Source organism: Podarcis pityusensis (assembly GCF_964106645.2).
Source record: "Podarcis pityusensis genome assembly, chromosome: 5".
Taxonomy (NCBI): Eukaryota; Metazoa; Chordata; class Lepidosauria; order Squamata; family Lacertidae; genus Podarcis; species Podarcis pityusensis.
The window spans coordinates 27829136-27846457 of record NC_138032.1 but is presented as its reverse complement, the minus strand read 5'-3'; the positions used below and the strand labels follow the sequence as shown (position 1 = coordinate 27846457).

General features: G+C 40.5%; 1 protein-coding gene across 11 annotated transcripts in view; it reads left to right on the top strand.

Moving 5' to 3' along the window:
- The window catches only part of ZBTB38 (zinc finger and BTB domain containing 38), a 28037-nt gene that overhangs the window by 5633 nt on the left and 5082 nt on the right, over positions 1–17322 (top strand). For 4 of the 11 annotated variants that reach the window (XM_081007802.1, XM_081007801.1, XM_081007803.1 and 1 more), the window contains 2 exons: positions 7763–7818; positions 12864–12948. The gene's annotated coding sequence lies outside the window, so the exon portion shown is untranslated. Of the gene's footprint in view, positions 1–241; positions 1326–1353; positions 2267–4951; positions 6150–7762; positions 7819–12863; positions 12949–14234; positions 15342–17322 lie in introns of those variants that run through there. The other 7 variants (XM_081007799.1, XM_081007796.1, XM_081007804.1 and 4 more) reach the window with 7 other exon arrangements.

Here is a 17322-nt window from a genome sequence, read left to right as displayed (position 1 = left end):
TAAGCTTCCCTTGTTTCAAAATTTTCTATTTCATTTCATTAAAAAACCCCCACTAATTCTCACAGACTCGGTCTAGAATAATACCAGTCTTATTCATGCAGTGAAACGTGTTATTGATCTTAACAACAAAACTCAAGAACCAAGACCAAAAGCATCAGTGCCTGTTTAGAGGTGTTGAAGTATAGTGTTTTGGTGAATTTAATTCAATGTTGTTGCTTTAAAGGCTTATTTGGATTTGCAGAATTAAAAATTGGACCGTTAAGATGTGCCTGTGTTAACCTCCATGATGCCAGGAATCAAGATGTCACAGATGCCGTAGCCAAGGAAAGCCTCTGAGGATAAAAACAAAAAAACCTATCCTGACAATAACAAAAAATGAAAGGAATAAGCATCCCATCCTCTCCATCTTAGCATAAGATGTGCATATACAGGGCACTGCATTTTATTTAGAATTGGTACTGTACTTGCATTCTGATGAGACACCCCTTGTTTCATTTCCTGCCTTTGCTGCTGAGTATGTATGTATATTACTTAAGCCATCTTAGCATTATTTAGGTCACTAGATTTAAGAGAAGTCTCCATAGTCTTTCACTGCCTGATGTGTAGAGCGATGCAGGGTAGCAGCAAAACATTTTCTAATAGGCACTCATCTTATGAGCTCTTAAGGATGGAGCATTTTGTAACGTAATCTGTACAGCAAAATAGCTTCCGTTTATGCCTTGCAGATATATTTAGCTCTAACCTTGCTTGTGGTTAAGCAGGCAGCAACACAGAAGCAGACAGCTGATTCTGCAGCCAGACCCTCTGCGCGCTTGCGATTTTGTCAATACGCTCAGCTTTTCGATAATCCGGTGCAGAATGAGAGTTTAAGCAATGATGATTTTGTCTGTTACATGCTTGGCAATTACGTGCTTAACAACAACAAAAAGCAAATTACATGGGTTAAGAAAAAGACAGCAATAGGGATACATATCTAGGACCTAATACGTACTATATGAAATCTTCTTCCGTCAATAAGATATTTCTGCAGATATTCTTTCCATCCCTCCCTCCAGCGAGTGAAAGGAATCTTCTGCTTTTCTCGGTAGATGGAGACAGCCACTCTGCAGACAGGTTTCGGGGTTTTTTTTGCTACAGAATCTGAAATACTTGAGATTGTATCATTGAAGAACATGGAGCTTCACTGAGCAGTGCAGAGTAACAATTCGTCTTGCATCATCAGTTGATGACATTTTTTCTTTGTTCCCTCCCACCCAGTTGCTCTAAGATTCAGCAGCCGATTTGCAATATCACTTAAACAACATTAATCAGATACTGCGTTTAAGGTGAGCGGTTCCTTGCCTCCCGTTTAACCAGATCTGTGCTGCTGTAGTGTGTGCATCATGCTGCTGCTGCAAGCCTAAAATGGCAGGCAGGATTAATGTTGCTTGTGCTGTCTGCATGCTGTGGATACAGAATTCATTATGCCATGCCTAGTATTTCGAATGGGAGTATGTAAATGGTCTGTGTGCCATATCATGTCGTAGTGAAGACTTGGGCTTCCTGATGGGCATAACTATTTAAGCAGCCACCTTTAGCATTCAATTTCATTTTCAGTGTAGTGGGCTGTTGGTTTATCGTCGCATTCTAAACCAGCATTAGCTCTAGTTATTTATTTTTAAATTTGGATTTATTTATTTTTTAAGCGAACTCTGCTTCCAGGTGGGGTCAGTCTTATTCCTCTTGCCTTTACTGCTATTTAAATAATAGATGTTGTATTGTTAATTAATGGCAATATCAAATTTAAAGCCCTTGGAAGTGACATATTTATTATGCAGGCACGTCCAATCTATTTTTAACTCTTACGCAGTCTGCGTGTGTTGTGCAGTGGGCTTTGGCTGCTGAGTTTTTCCTTTTCGACAGGGATAGCACTAGGCTGATTTTCAACAAATGTGACAAGTGGCCTTTGCAGTGGTCAGCTTTGAACCCTCAAAAGGGAAAGGGGGGGGTGAGCAGGAAGCCCTTTGCTGCAGCTTATTTAAAAAAAACCACCCACCACCTTGGATGAGGGCATCTCCTCCCTCCCTGACAGACGCACACACTTCTGTCCTTCCCATTGATAAGTTCAGCTATCTTGATCACAGTCCATTCAAGCAAGCTGCTTTTTGAAAAGAGGTATTTATTTTATTTTTTTGAGACGTCTAAGATTTCAGCGTCTCTCCCTCACTTTGTATACAAATGGCTGGGTGCAATGGCGTGCTAAGACTTCATTAAGACATATACACAGGTAGGTGGAGATTTGCATGCTTTTACCTATTCTCGTTCCATGATGCAAGGAAATGAAATATAACAGAGATCTATTAAACCAGGTTATCCCCCCCCCGAAAGGATCTAGTTCTAAATGTTGTGACATTGCATGGGTTTCCCTATTTAAAAGCATACATCTATTTTGAAATTAGAAATACCCCGTCTACTAGATAATCGGGGCGTGGCACCGCTTATGCAGCAAAGGCGTTTTTTAAAAGCTTATCGTCCAAAGGATTTTGATCCCAGTTATGAACATGATTAAGCTGTTTGCTAAGATACAAAACTGTAAGTTGTGGACAGAGCTGTGAAATTTTTTAAAAAACATTTTAATTTTGCCTTAGGAAGCGGTCTGTCAACGTTTGCTATAAACATTTGTCTTATCGTTTATCTTATAAATATTGCGGAAATAAAGTTAAGGACGTATTTCATTATAGTGTTTATTTTCTTTTAAGATGCTGGCTATGTCAAAAGAGAGAAACACCTAAAGATGTCCTTTTCATCTAGAACTCAATATTAATTGTTGAGTCTGGCTTATTTCAAAGGGTTAACAAATTAAAACCAGCCATGTATAGATATGCTAACCTGTGAGTTAATTTTTAAATCATCATGGTGTGACACTGGATATATTTTGGGACATAGGTACTTCATGTTAACATTGGGCCAAAACCAGTTTCCTTGGCAACCAAATCCTGTGAAAGGATGCAGTAGCAGAGATGCAAAGACAGTTATTATTGTTTGATTCCACAATGCAAATTATGATCTCATACTGCATTTCTGGGTAGCTATAAGGCATTAAATGATAGGAGGTTTGCATGTAACAGTAACCTTTCTCTCATCTTGAATTGACTGCTTCAAGCAATGCAACTGTCTTTCTCACAAAAACAACCATAGTTCATCTTAGTGAGACACACGCAGGACATGTATGTGTTCTTAAAATAGTTAATTTCATCTCAGTATTGAACGAACATGGCTGAAGTTGTAAGCAGCTGAAAATTGTAATTATGCTTAAATCTCTTTTCTCCATTGTTACATTCAGCAGTAATTAGAGACTTTTTAGTAGACAGAACCTAAAAGAATCAATCAGTTCAACCAACGTTGTGAGGTGACAAAGAAGGAGAGGGGAGAGGGGATAATTTAATATGTGATTTACTGTAACACTAATGCAAGTTCAAATTTATAATATTTCATGAAAAGCAGCTCACGTATAATAGGAGCTGTAAAAACCAAACCTAGGATAAAAGGTATTGTTAATCGTTGCAACACATTTAATATAGCTTCTTGAAAACATGGATTCTTTCCTTCTAACTGAAGCACATCTCACTGCAAAGCTATTTTTCTGCATGGTAGCCATTTTCTTTTCATGTCCTTGACTTCGATACTACTAAAGCTGATGTATCGATCGCGATCAACAACAACAGATTCACTGGGTTAATAGAAATACTAAAAGTATAATTCTATTGGACGTTTACATTACTGCAAATAGCAAAGCAATCTTAAAGGTACAATGTTAATTTTCTCTTCTTTCTGAAGATTACCAGTTCATTAAAGAAAAATATAATACATCTATTCTAGAGGATGGCTGATAACAGCTGTTTTAGAACGACATAATAGAACAACATTAAATCCAAAATAACGATATTTGATAAATTTCCTAAAGCTAGATTTTCCCATTCTGTTTTTATTAAGTTGCTTCTAAAACAAATTCATTTGAACGGTATTTTTCAGTACAGGGGTTCATGATTTCATTATCTGTAAGTGATTAATTTTGATTACTTATTTTTGGGGATAACTTTTACACATCAGTTCATTGATGCTTGCATTAACATAATTTATTTCATTCATGGACTTTAAAAAAGTAATTTACTGCCAAGCATATTATTATATGTCCATTTATTTTAAGCTTTTGCACAGGAGAGGATGTGAATGATGGTTTACAAAGCTCTTGGAATTCCCTCTTGCTTCAATCTAATATGTTTCAGGATGGTGGGTTTTGATTCCTCCCTTGCATCAAAGGAGTATTTTCTCTCTCGTTCTCACTCGCTCTGACTCACTCACTCACTTTCTGAAGACTAAATTCACACTGCCTTTTTGAGGAAAATAATCAAAAGTTTTCGGCCAGCAATTCCTGTGCCAAAAGAGTTGGGTTATTTGCATGGCAGTGGTGGTGCCTTGTGTTTTGTTTAATGATAAAAGTGCTCCCTCGTTTGAATATTTAGCATGAATGCTGACTGGCTGTTACAGTGAGGAAAATGCTGTCTTTTGCTATGAGATTTGGAACATACACCAACACGTACCCAAAAGACTTACCAGCCATCCTTTCCCCCGTTTCAGCCATTTTGGCACACAAAAATGAACAACGCTGCATGGGCCATAGGAATGCATTATTTTCCTCTAAATGGCCATGGGGAGTACACTGGATTTCCAAATAGCCACGGGAATGTATTACAGCAATTGTGGACTGGCTGTTTACACAGTGGTCTTTAAGGACCAACCTCAAATGGCTAAACAGAAAAGCAATGCCCTTCCAAATGGCCGCTGAAATAAATTGAGATGACTGTGGGAGACTGAACCACCATCTATACGAAACATCAGACAGACCCCCGTCAGTCTCCACAAAGAACGTGTGTGTGTGTGTGTGTGTGTGTGGTGTCACACGTATTATCTTAGTAGTCCATGCCCAGCATTGTTTTCCAGCAGTACAGATTTCAGGTGGGTAGTGGGAAGGCTGAGGTTGAGAGAGATGTCTTGCATGAAGTCATTACTTCAGCTTGCAGTCCTTGAACTTCCCATATCTATCTATGGCTGACAGCCAACTGGGTCCATCTATGAGTGGAATGGACTTGCAGAACTTTACTTTTCTGTCTTCCTCCCGGCAGCTCCCCATACCCCCCCCCATATGCTCAGGAGGGTTGGGGACCCTCTGGAGCAAGTTGGGGTGGTGCTGCTGCAGTGGGGAGGAGAGGAAGGAGAAGTGCTCTTGCCTAATGTTAGATCATCTCACCCATATAGCTATAGTGGGTTGCTTGCAATCCAGCAAAGTGCTTCATAGTTCTCAGAACATAAACAATGCAGATACGTATTCTTCCAAATGGCTTTTGAAATGAAGTAGGATGGGCTGGTAATGATGATGATGATGATGATGTTTAGTATATTGTGCAATCTGTATTTTGTATCCCATATCCCTCACCTCCATAAAAATCCACAGAGTTTCTGAATCACCATAGCAGTACATTCAGGATTGCTTTGGCTCCTGCTAAATTCCCTGTAGGCTTTGGTGCCTTGCATGTCAATAAAATATTCCGATGCATTCTCATGTATTTGTAAAGGTGTTTCCTGCTGGTGATTTTTCAGTATCTCCACCCTCAATGCACTTCAAAAGCCATTCGTATCTCTAATATATGCTCTCCAATGTTTGGTTAAATGCTTTTAAAGATAGTAATATCAACCCTAAGTCAGGTTTCAGGAAAATGACACGGTTTTGTCTGGTTCAGCTCCTGCCATACATGCCTTGTTTTGGATTGAATAAATTGCTGAGGGGAAGCAAAATCTGGATGGGAATGGATCATAGAATCATTTTGAGCTCAGTGGGAAAACATGAGACTGTGATACTCTGTAGGAAAGAGTAAAGCACAGGGAGCCATGCATATGAAACGGTGGGGAAGGAACTCATGTTTGGTCAACGGAAGAGGCAGAGGGCAGGAAAATGAATGACGTGTCTACTTTCTGGAAGGTTGGGAAAAGGACGTTTGCTAACGGTTGGCTCCAAGTCGAAAACTACAGAGGCAGGATGTGTGTAAGAAAGGATATAAACAATGTAAATTTGAAGAGCATGTTTGCCTGGGTTCTATAGCTGTTCTCTGCAGGTCTGGAAAATCCTGTTCACGTATAATTCTGTCTCTAAAATGTTTTGCATGTTCCTGTCTCTTCTGCTCTCATGAAAACAAGACCACAGTGGATGCATATATTCAAGATCAAATTAGGTTGTCTATTTATTGCATTGCTAAAAAAAAATAAGAAGAAATGTATCACCTTAAGGGGGGCATTTTAAAATGGGTGTGTGTACATTTATCTGCATAGATAGAAATTTAGAAAGAATAACAATTTAAAATTGATTTTTGCTTGGTTTCTAGCTCTGTTTTAATGATGATGCATTTTATGGATATTTGTGTGTGTGTGTTTTATTTGTTTGTGAATTTTAACTTTTATTTGTGCACCACTAAATAAGCTCTAAATAAGAAATAGAAATGCATATCTCCACAATGGGGGGAACTAGATGGCCTGTGTCTGCTGTCCAGGTCCTAACTGCTGGTGGATAACTTCTAGGTTTCTGCTCTCCCTTCTTATTGTTTCATAAACAGGATTTAGATTTGCCAGCCTTTAAGATAAGAGTCCTATCCTTCAGAAAGACCACTGTCCCTTGGCAGCTCTTCAAATAGAGGACTGTCCTCTGCAAAATAGGGCACACGACCACCCATGTAGCTAAATGACCATACACATATATATTTTTACACGGCCCCTTTTTGGTGGTACATTTCTTCTTCCTTTCTTTAGCAAGTTAAGCAAACGTTCATGCTGGAATTACTTGCCATTTCCAAAAAATTATATTGTCACAGATGCAGACCATATGGTTTTAAATGGGGGGTGGGTGGTTAGTCTGGGTCTCACTACCCTTTCTGGAACCTGGGAACCATCAGCATGCAAAGTATGCAAAGCAGATGCTTTATTCCCGAGACATGACCCTTCACAGCCACAGCCCTTCCCCGCCCATCATATCCTCCATTGATTGATTAATCTGCATAAATTTCAATGCGAGAAAAACCAAATCCCTCTAAACAAATGCAGGCAACTGCTATTTTTAGTTATTTAAATTTTAATCCTGTGCTTCTCCAAAGAGGCCCAGGCAACATGTTGAAGATGCATGGAAGCACATGCCTCATAGGACGGCACCCTCTTGCCTCTTTTGCACCCACCCTTGCCTTTTTAACCCTTCTCTTCCTGACTGAGCTCTGCAGCTGATGGCAATAACACACAAGGTTTTTTCGCCCCCAGCAATTAACTTGCTGCAGGAAATTTACTTGCTACAGGCAAATTCCATACTAGGAATCACTAGGAAAAACACTGAAAATAAAACTGCCGCTATCGTAAGTGCCGCAAATCATAATAGAAACGTATTATGGAGCATGTAAGCATAAGGACTGCTGCAACTTGTTCTCTTAGCAAGAAGCTCTCCTTTTCTATTATGCCTGAGTCTGGATCTGTATTGACTTCCAGTATGAAATTTAGATTGCTGACATTGACCTATAAACCTTGGGCAGTCTGGGCAGTTAGGCTGCAATCCTGTACCCACTTTCCTGGGAGTAAGGAGTACTGAGCATAGTGGGGCTTACTTATGGGAAAACATGCATAGGATTGTGCTGTTAATGTGTCATCCTGATTCAAGTTCTGATTTGGGCAACTCCATCCTTTTTTCGCCTAGATTTCTTCTTCAGGCTCCAGCCCTATGGTTGCCGGCTGTTTCGGATACAGTTGTTGGTAAGTGCGATAACGTTGCCACGTGACCAATTTATATCCACTTGACTTTGACAACTCGGCTACGATCCGTCTACAACTAGACAGTGATAGGAAATGTGCATATGTATTGGTCTGAAACAAATCCTTGTTGGAGTACTTTTCTACTTGATTACTACAGCAATTTATTTTTTTGATGAAGTTGATTTAAAGCAACAACATAAAAAGAACATTCAAAAGATGTGGGGGAAATGTATGTTTTAGAAAATAGCCTTTAAGTCTATAATTTCTGTATAGAAAACACTGTTTTACTAGACAGCTTGGCCCAGTGTGTAAATAAAGTGAGCAACTAACCATGTTGCTGTAGTAAAACAGCACCATTCTTAGATTAATCTATGATTGCTATATTATCATGACCCTATAGCAAGATATATCATTGAGCAGCTATAGATCGGCGACAAATCCCAGGGAGACTTGACTGGCACCTTCTTTATGTATCTTTAGGCACCTGGCAAAAATATTCCTCTTCTCCCACAACTTTGGCTAATTAAACTATCTCTGGTGTGTTAGTCAGATGCGCGGGGTATAAATAATAAAATATTATTATTAGTACTGTTTTGTTTAAATAAATAAAAAAAATAGGCCAGTAGCACCTTAGAGACCAGCTAAGTTTGTTCTAGGTATTAGTTTTCGTGTGCATGCACACTTCTTCAGATACACGAAAGCTTATACCCAGAACAAACTTAGTTGGTCTCTAAGGTGCTACTGGCCTAATTTATTTATTTCGACTGTGTCAGACCAACACGGCTACCTAACTTTTGTTTGTTACTGTGGCATGATTTTCTTGTGTTTTTATATTGTAAACTGCCCTGTGATCTTTGGACAAAGAGTGGTATAGAATTTTAATAAAAAAAGAAGAAGAAATAAATGACTTTTGCTTAGGCAGTAGCCCTAAGCAGCTACTCAAGCTTTTATCCAGGATTAATGTGTGCCGTCACCCATTTCCTGACAACCACATAGCAATAAAGGGGAAACGAACAAAGCTGCAGAGGTGCGCTGGTGCATGCGCACTCCTATAGCATGGGCTTGTAATAATTAATGCATGGTTAGGGGAGGGGAAATTGCTCAGAGCTGCGCTTAGGAAGAGAGTACCTGGGAGAGAATTTTACATTCTCAAAGGATTGGTACTGCAGTTATTGAAGAAAACAGATCTACAGATGCTCGCTCAAGGCCCCGATCATGGAAAGAGTTGAATTCCCAAATCTCTCGTCGTTCACATCCCTGAACACATTGCTACCTAAACCTGCCACTTACGAAGCTTTGTCAGGATGCTTTTCTATATACCTTAGGGATATCAGTGGACATCAGGGTGCTGCTATCTCACACCTGTTTATATCTTGATACGATACAGCAGGGGTGGGGAGCCTGCAGCCCACAGGCTCAATTAAGCCTGGCATGGATCCCAGTTTGGCCTGCAGGTTGTTTTCCCAAAACACTTTCAGCTACGCTGGATTGTTCCATGCCAACGTCTCCCCATAAGCAACAGTGACCCACCTGCCTGGAAGCTGGCATAGCAGCTTTGCCCACACTGTGAGCTTGTTTCCGTCACAATAAAACATGGTCTAGTGCATGGGTAGGCAAACTAAGGCCTGAGGGCTGGATCCGGCCCAATAGCCTTCTAACTCCGGCCCATGTACGGTCTGGGAATCAGAGTGTTTTTACACGAGTAGAATGTGTCCTTTTACAGTGGTACTTTGGGTTAAGTACTTAATTTGTTCTGGAGGTCGGTTCTTAACCTGAAACTGTTCTTAACCTGAAGCACCGTTTTAGCTAATGGGGCCTCCTGCTGCTGCCGCACTGCGGCAGCACGATTTTTGTTCTTACGCTGAAGCAAAGTTCTTAACCCGAGGTACTATTTCTGCGTTAGCGGAGTCTGTAACCTGAAGCGTATGTAACCTGAGGTGTATGTAACCTGAGGTACCACTGTATTTAAAATGCATCTCTGGGTTATTTGTGGGGCCTGCCTGGTGTTTTTACATGAGTAGAATGTGTGCTTTTATTTAAAATGCATCTCTGGGTTATTTGTGGGGCATAGGAATCCGTCCCCCCCCCAAAAAAATATATAGTCTGGCCCCCCACAAGGTCTGAGGGACAGTGGACCGGCCCCCTGCTGAAAAAGTTTGCTGACCTCTGGTCTAGTGTGACTTCTTATATGTTGGGTTGTGGCTCTTACTTGGTGCTTTTGTGTGAAGCTTACCAGCTGAGGCAACAGCTAAACATAAGAAAATGTACAGCAAAAGAGAATAGGCACCTCCAGTGCTGGTTCACAACCTCATAACAGTAGTTACTGTCAGCTGGAAAAATCACACTGCAAAGATGGATATAATATTGAAACCTCTTCAGCAGAAACAGCAAATGGTGTTTTCAACCGTGGAACCACAGACTTAAACCATGTGGATTAATTTGTTTGCCTTGCACATGGCTATATGCAGCTGTTTTAACTTCCTTCTCCATAATGTGAATGCGGGGGGGGGGGGGGATGGACGGACACAGAAAATCTTGTTTATATTTGAGCCTGCATAACCTTTACTTGCTGCAAACCATTCTGTGCTCTTCAGATGGGCAGTATGTAAATTTAATAACTTAAGAAATAAAGAAGTAAAAAAATCCATTGCTCAGTGTTAAACATAAAAACCATTGATTAGGGGAACTATCTCACTTTTTATGTAATTTTCCAAGCAATTTTCTTACTATAATCAGCAGACTCAGAAGGAAAAGAACATTGAAAATTGCATAGCTGTAACAAACAAGAGCCCATCAATACCAGCTTTTTGCCTCCAGCCATGGCCGGCAAGATGCTTTGGGAAGCTCACACGGTCAACCCTACCATTAGGCAAAGGGAGGTGGCTGCCTCAGGTGGTAGATACTGGGCTGGGCGATATGGTAGCAGCCACCCTAATTCCCATGAGCTGGTGGTGATTCTGCTTGCTCATTCTGGCTTCTTTAGCTGTCTGGCTACGTCACCTTCTTCCAGCGGCTTGAAAAAAGCCCAGACTAAGCAAGCAGACTGTGAGGCTACCAGTACAAGCTCCACGCACCCAGCAGCCATTGCACATGTGAATGTGTGGCTCTGCTCAAATTGCACATGCTGGCACCATCGCTGCTGCACTGCAGCATTTGCCAACTGCCTAGTGGAGCAGTTAGCAAGCAGCAATGAAGTATTGGAAGGCAGATCTGTGTGTGCAACCTGTCCCGTGCCCCCTAAACTGCCCCCAGTTGCAGTGGAAGATGCTGTCCTGTCACCAGTTTTGAAGTAACTGGCAGTCTGGTCCACATCTATATGTGGAATAGAGGGAGGCACCTACTGGTCCAGCAAGAATGTATTGCGCTGGCCCACTGTGCTCATGGCCTCTTGCATGACCCCAGCAATCAGAAAAACCAGCATGCATCTCAAAAGAATACCCATGCAGTCAGCCACTCCTTCATTGCCTTGAATAAGTTTGATTTGTATGCGTTTGATGCACATTTGTGGTGTGAAGCTTTGGTTGCTCACATGAAGCTGCACAGCACAGGTCTACTTCTGCCTGATCCTTTAAGTGGATGCTGAACATAGGACCTTCTGCATGTGCTCTACCACTAACAGAGCCGGCCCTCCTATTAGCTAGAGTCAGGTGACTGCCTCAGGCAGCAGCTGCTAGAGTGTTGTGGAGGGTGGCAGCTCTCAAGCAATCCCATCTGTTGGATGACAGATCTGTGTGTGCCACATGGTCTGTTCGGAACACCCTAAGCTAGCTTGAGGTCCTCAGGTGTGGTGGAGGATTCAGCCCAAGAGTCACATTCCCTTTGGGGGAATCTCCTGGAGGTCACATGCCAGTGGTGGGTGGGGCCAGAGGCAGGGAGGATGCAAAGGAGGATGGGTGAGGGGTGTGTCCTGGGTAGAGTTTGTGTGGTTCAGGGGGACGTATAGCTTGGTGAGAGTCCCCAAAACCATTTGACCTACATTTCTCACTCCTGCTTTAGGAAGTATGCCATACTGTATACTACAGTTAACACATAACTGTAAGACTGCCAAAGGTATACTGAATCAGTCAACATTTAGAAATTTTTTTAGCTCCTTAATTCCCTTAATTGTTCTGAGTTTTTGTAAGAGATATATATTTCGAACTACAAACTATCATCATGATGTGCAAACCTCCATCAACTCAAGCAGTCTTTGGCCCACTAAACATGACTTTTTCTCTATAATTAACAGAGAGAAACGCAATTTAGGATTCTTTTTTCGTTGTCTTTCTTTCGTTTAATTTTGTTGTCCCCGAAGGGGGCAATGACAATAAAGATATTATTATTATTATTATTATTATTATTATTATTATTATAATTTCAAAGTTCTTATTTTGTGCATGTGCATGCTTGCAGTGTCTCTTGACAACTGTAGCGCAGGCGGCAGCAGAACAAGTCCCAGGGACCTAGCCCTGATTGCCTGCTCAGTTGAGAGGGGAAAGAGCTTTGATGTAGTGCAAAGCTTGCAATTGCAGCTCTGGTCCTTTGCAAGAAGAGCTGCTGCAAGAAGACAGAAGTAGAAGGGGAAATGACTCAGCAGAGAAGTAGACCTGTATTCTTTTGAAACCACAATTTAGGGGCTGCCACCGAAAAAGCACTTTCCTGGGCCACCATTCCCTGCACATCTGAGGGTATCGGAAACGAGGTTAGGCTGAGACATAGTGACTGATCCACAGTCACCTAGTTTAGCTTAATGCCTGAGAAAATATTTGAGCCTGGGTCTCCCTGGCCGAATCCTAGTAAGTGATTAAAGTAATCAAGTTCTGAGCATGTGCTAACAGCGACTGCAGGCCTCGGCAGCTTGAGCTGATGAGTGCTGACCATTCAGGCACAAAGGCAGGACAGCAGCTCAAAATAGGTATCATTTGTGGAGTGTTTCAGGAAATAGTGGCACGTGTGCCCTTGATTTTGTGCCTGTCATTTGCAAACTCAGTATGCATCACTGACATTTTAATTGTAGCACCTTTTCAATTATATCGCATTTCATAATGTACGTATTTCTTTTACAGATATTATCTCTGTCTTTGGGAGCGCTTCATTTTCTTTGCAGCATCATTTGCAGGCATGCAAATTACATTTTGTGTGTGTGTATAGGTATGTATAGATGTTTATTATTTATTTATTTATTTAATTAATTATATATCGCCTTTTCTCCCAAGGAGCTCAAGGTGTTGCACATGGTTCTCCTCCCCATTTTATCCTCAAAACAACCCTGTGAGGTAGGTTCGGCTGAGAGGCAGTGACTGGCCCAAGGTCACCCAGTCGGCTTCATAGCTGAGCGGAGATTTGAACCCTGGTCTCCCAGGTCATAGTTCATCTCTCTCTCTCTCTCTCTCTCTCTCTCTGTGTGTGTGTGTGTGTAAATTCTCTGTGTGCATTATAATAATAATTAAGCCTGTAAATGCTTAGCCAATATCCTTTTTTTAAGTGCAAGAAAACTAACATAGGACATGATCCAGTCAAAAGCTCTTTTGAATCACATGGATTTCAGCAGAAGAGATTAAGCATGTGCTTGAAAACAAGGGACTTCAAAGTGTTTAACTGGATCATGCACCAAATAGCAGCAAATACCTTTCTAAGCAAACGCATGCAAGGCAGCAAACAAATACATTTCAAATTATAAGACAAAAGCCTACTTTTCCAAGACCTTGCTTGGGTTATTCTAAGCTTGGCTGTGTTCTTTTGTATGTACATTAAATACCCAGTGGTGTTAATTGTGGTTTGGGTTCTTGTCAGGGCTGTAATATTAGAGAAATATAAACAGATCAAAAGCTAGCCTCTTTTAAGGATCTAGACTGGTGCTCAATCCTTGTGCCCTATTACAGAAGAAGTGAGATGTGATATTCCATTGCCTCCCACAATTTCTAAAGCTGTTTCACATTTAAAGAGATAACAACGATGTCTCAGCCAACTGCAGAACAACAGATATTATATGGTTACTGACACACAGCCCCATGATTGTTGTCATGACGTGTGCAATATGCTAATCCCTACACTTTGATTTGCCACTATACTGTCAGCCCACATGCCCACAACAAACATGGCGACCATGACTTCTTTCAGTCTAGGACTATTTTTTTCCAATTAAAATAAAAACAAAAGGATATTTTAGCCATATTAAACTCTGAATGGGATATTGATAATGATTTGAGGATAATTTTGGGAAATAGCTGTATTGAAACAGACACACAGCCTTGGGTCTAAATTATTGCTTGACAGCAATTATCCATAAGCAGGAAACACCATGTTAAAGAAATGTGAAGATAATTTCTAGTTGCACAACAAATTCAGTAAATAAAAGATGCTGATGCTAAGGGTAAAATAAAATGTGTTGTTTATTAATCATAAGCCGCTAATAGCTAACAGCTTATTTATGAATAGCTCATTCACATTATTGAAATTACGTCAGGAATTTTTCTTTCCGCTAGTTTGCTGCAATTCTTCTTTGTACCTAGCTCCATCTTGTGGTTATGTATGCAGGAGACAGAGAATATGTTATGAGACACAGACAAACAGAAGATATGCTGAATAATTGGCGAGTGGGGGTGGGGTGGGATTTCATATAGAGTTTCATGGAATTGAGGAGAATTCAAAACATACATCTTTCTAGGGGTTAGGTTGCAATGGGAGTCTGCTCAACACATTTTGGTCAGAAATACGTTACAACCTTCTCCAGATCTGAAGGAGGGGAAAGCTATTTTGCTGAAATGTTGAACGTACAGCTGATTGACTGGTTCTTGGGTCAACAGCAGCTACAACAAAAATGATTACTGCTTTCAGTTCAGTTATTACTACAGCGTCTATGGCTCATAATCGGTGTACAGAGTGGTTTTAAAAGTAGCATAAGCAATGGAGGGCTCCATATTTTTTAGTTGGGTTTCTCTCTGGGAAAATCCTTATTTAGTTGTCATGCAGAGGACTCGTAAATAGCACCCCAGGAGATGACCCCATAATCTCAGCTGTGAAATAAATAGCATTACTTCGTCCCTGTCCATCCCTGCTCCACTACATCATTGCCCCAAACTCCTCCTCCTAACTCAGTTGGGTTCCCAATATGTTATGCCATATTTCCTTTGAAAAGCATTGTCGCTGTACTGCATCGTCCACAGGAGTGAGTGGGCAGGAGATCAGCCCAGTAATGTTTTGTCAATATGAACATCCAGAGGAAAAGTTGACAACATGTATTTCTGGACTTGAAAAATAACCCCTATCAATAGCTTCAGTTGTGAAATCTACTTTAGACGTCAGAAGCTTGTGCTTCTAATTCCGTATCACATGAGCAAAGCTGACGTAATCTCAGACCTTGTCTACAGGAAGAACAGTTGCTAATACAGTGTTATCTGTAGGGTTGTGGCTGCTTGCCTGAAGCAGGAGTCTTGTCAGTACTTTTTATGTTCTAGATCTTTTCTTGTACATCCAGCTCCATAATTATGTAAGTTTCCATATTTGGGACCAACCAGAGCTATGTTAACTAATGCAAATTTCAGGTCAGTAACTTTCTGATTACTGTGAACTAACATTTCCTTTTCTGTGTTAATATTTGAGATCTATGGATATGAAAGAGGGAGAACAACTTTAGCGTTGGCATATATCTGGATACATCCACTGAGTTTTGATTTATTATTTTTAATGGCCAACATAATGGTGCAGATACAATTTTCTACAAAAAGTAGTCCAGTTGGTTTTATATGTGTGGATGATGTTTTTTTCTTCAAATTTCAGAATATGGCCCTAAATTAATTATCCAATAAAGATGACATAAATGATTGATTTTGAGTTATGCACCTTGTAAACTGTACTTGCAAAATGCTATGAAATTTGTCCATTTGCAGTTCTGATAAGACTGTATTTCACAGTTCCTCTTAAGCTATATGTGTGTTGGGGGGGTGCCACTGATTTTACTGCTGACCTTTGCCAAATGCATTTCAAAATAGTTTTATATTTTAAAGCTAGCATCTTAATATAGTTTTAATAACAACATATAAAGATACTGTATAGGTAGTGCCAAAAATTTAACCTGTATATTTAAACTACAATGGTCTTTTTTATCTAAGTATATACACAGCTTTGCTTTCGAAATTGCCATTTAATACTTGTCTTGTTTTCCAGGACTGGGCATAAAAGTTCTTAATGTACATCTTCCATTACCACTCCCTGACTGCTTTTGCCTACACAAAATAGAATTTAAGTCTTTCAAAGTCCAGGCCTATACACGTATATTCAAAAGTAAGCCCAATTGAGTTCAAAAGTTTTACTCTCAGGTAAGTGGGTAAAGGATTGTAGCCTCAGTGTGCCATCCTTTGCAGCAAAAGCAAATAACCTGTCTTTCAATTGCAAACATTCAGTCTGAATGCTCCTCTACCGCAAGTCCTAATACACAAGTGCTTCCCTCTCTGTCTCTGGGTTAATTGAAACCGTCTCATTTAGTGCAGTTTTTGTTTTCACAGGCTCTAACAATCCTATGGATTTTGATTGCTCAGCTGTTTCAGTTTCCTCACCAGGACTTCTAGGCCTTTAATTGGAACAGGGCAATTAGAGATCAGGCCTGTTTAAAGCTTATTACACTGTCTTGTGATAATTTGGCTTCTCAGTCTCTGACAGAGATGGTTAAGATAAGCTTTGTATCCATAAAAACTTGGAACCATGGTGGGTTTTTTTTTAAAGAATTTGGTGCACAAGATTCAAGCCAGCCGGATAGAGGATACAAATAATAAATTAATATTATTATTAACCATAATGAAAATGAAGGACCATCAAATCACTGTGGAAGAAAACTCAGTTTATCTGTATTCACTCCCTTTGTTGCATATGAAATATGTCTTTCTAGAAGAGGTTACGGAAGTGAAGGGGTGCATTCAGAGGGAATGTTTGCAGTGGGGGAACAAGATATTTGCTCTTTGCTGCAAAGGATGGTAAACTGTAATTCTATACCCACTTACCTGGGAAGAAACCTGAATAGTTTAGGGTACACATTTACCTGGGAGTGTGTCTCATTTAATTCAGTGAGACTTATTTCAGAGTAAATGTGCCTAGGTTTGCGCTGAGAGTCATCTTTAGTGACATAGTTGATGTCAAAGGGAGAGTAGATATCTCTGGTAGATATATTACCCCCACCCCCTGACCACAGCTGGACCCCTGTGATTACTGGAAGGAAAGGTACTTTTTCATGTGCTTGCCTCCCCAATGCACTTTGCCTCTTCTGTGCCTCCTTCCATCCTGCCCGGTGTTGTCATTGTACAGTGATCATGGAATCATAGAATTGTACAGTTGGAAGCAACCATGAGGGTAATCTAGTCCAATGCAGGAATCTTTTGTCCAACATGGGGCTCAAATCCATGATCCTGAGATTATCAAAATATTTAAACTGAACAAGTTGGCAATGATGTGCTGAGCACAACCTTTCTAAGTCGGAAGAGAAAACTGCACAGTACTACTACAACACAACAAAGGGGGAAAGCTTTCGAAGCA